Source organism: Schistocerca nitens, chromosome 4, assembly GCF_023898315.1.
Source record: "Schistocerca nitens isolate TAMUIC-IGC-003100 chromosome 4, iqSchNite1.1, whole genome shotgun sequence".
NCBI lineage: Eukaryota > Metazoa > Arthropoda > Insecta > Orthoptera > Acrididae > Schistocerca > Schistocerca nitens.
Window position 1 is genome coordinate 65,767,351 of NC_064617.1, and position 1,692 is coordinate 65,769,042.

The following is a 1,692-nucleotide window of genomic DNA, read 5'->3' on the forward strand; positions in this document are numbered from 1 at the left end:
CAGGCGCGAAGCCCAGCCGCCAAGGACAACAGTGGTGAGTATATAGATTCATCTCAGCTGATATTTCTGCAGCCACTGTTTATTTATATAAGCAGCTCTTATTGTGCGATCATTGCTACTTGAATCACACTCGACCATCTGCTAGTTTCGTGCAAAGATGTGCGATCAACTTCAGCACGTAGGTGCAACCGTAACGAGACGACTTTCAAGACGTACGAGAGCAACAGCCTTGGAACCTGTTGCTGGCACGAACTTTCTCTACAGCTTTGATTTCACCAGCCCAGAACTCTGGCATGCCGGCTCGTTGGTCTAGGGGTATGATTCTCGCTTAGGGTGCGAGAGGTCCCGGGTTCAAATCCCGGACGAGCCCTGCCTTTTACTCTCTTTTTTAAAATAATTGCTCTAGAGTTTCCTCTGAATACTGTGTTGTTATTGCCCCATTACATTCTTTCATAAACCTTCGCTTTCTTATTTAAAGATCTGTCATAAAAAGTCGTTAATTTTAGGCGCCTCCTTTTCCTTGCTTTTTACAAGACTTTCGCATCTTTGTTCCAGAGGCTGATACTTAATACAGCCCGCAATTACCATCAAGAGAACTACCTCTTGTGGCTGTTCTTGGGCACTGCCTTTAATTCCATGTGTCAATTTGAGGATTAGACATCAAATGTGCACAATGCTCCAGTTTAGTTAGCTGTTAAATGACACAGCGTCATTCAGTCATTATAAAATGTTAATAAAACAATATTTTTGAATAATTAATTTAGAAGGATAATAAAGGAATTACTCATAAATATTCAGTCAGATGAGACCAAAATTTTGTTCCCTTCATAAAGTACTGTTTATTTCGATACTTCATACGCCTTCCAGATTATCTTACCTCGCTGAATACCAAAGAAATGCTTTAAACAGTTATCAAGTAACTTGAAACAAAACTGCAGAATTTTACTTTGTTTGAATTTATTGTATCTCCAGCACGTTTAGGTTGAATATATTTTAGTCCTTTGACTAACAGTCTTTCTTCATCCATCGTAAATCTAATGTCCGTAACCCTTTTTTTGTTCCTTGGATAAAATTGTTATGGAGAGAGAAATGTGGCTAGAGTTCCTTTTTTGTGTACTTTTATTGCTACAACTGTTATGTAATTTTTCTTAAGAGCGCATCGTATGATTTCTACAATTAGTGTATTTTTCTGTGAATCTGAACACATGATCCGCTTTTAGTGGAGTAGAGGTATTGTCGAGTTCTAGATCAGCTGCATATAATTCTTAACAAGGCTTTCCTGTTCAGTTGGTTATTTCTTACTGCATTTGCGATTTTGCTCCAAACACCGTGATTTGTGCCTTAAGGTTGGTTGCTGCAATTATTTTGATGAGCACATAGATTGCAATATTTTTTTCTCGAGATACCTTAACGAATGTATGTTCTCAGTTTGTATTAACACTTTTGCTCGTAGACCTATACAAAACAGTACATTCCCTATCGTATCGTATGACAAGAATTACAATAACTTACGATTCATGGGCCTGCAGCGTAGAAGATTAGGGGCGTTATGCTATAAAATCCAAATGTCTGCTATAGTAGCTTAATAATGTATTTATTGTGATTTCAGCTAGACTGCCATCGTCAGAATATCTGCGAACGCTACATAAAATTTATTTTACCATAATACTGGTTAATCATATTTTCGCTTAT

General features: G+C 37.6%; 1 non-coding gene across 1 annotated transcript; it reads left to right on the forward strand.

Annotated features, from left to right (window-relative positions):
* Positions 1 to 298: 298 nt before the first annotated feature.
* On the forward strand, positions 299 to 370 carry Trnap-agg (transfer RNA proline (anticodon AGG)). Its single transcript has one exon. It is a non-coding gene; the product is annotated as a tRNA-Pro (tRNA).
* The last annotated feature ends 1,322 nt before the right edge of the window (positions 371 to 1,692 follow it).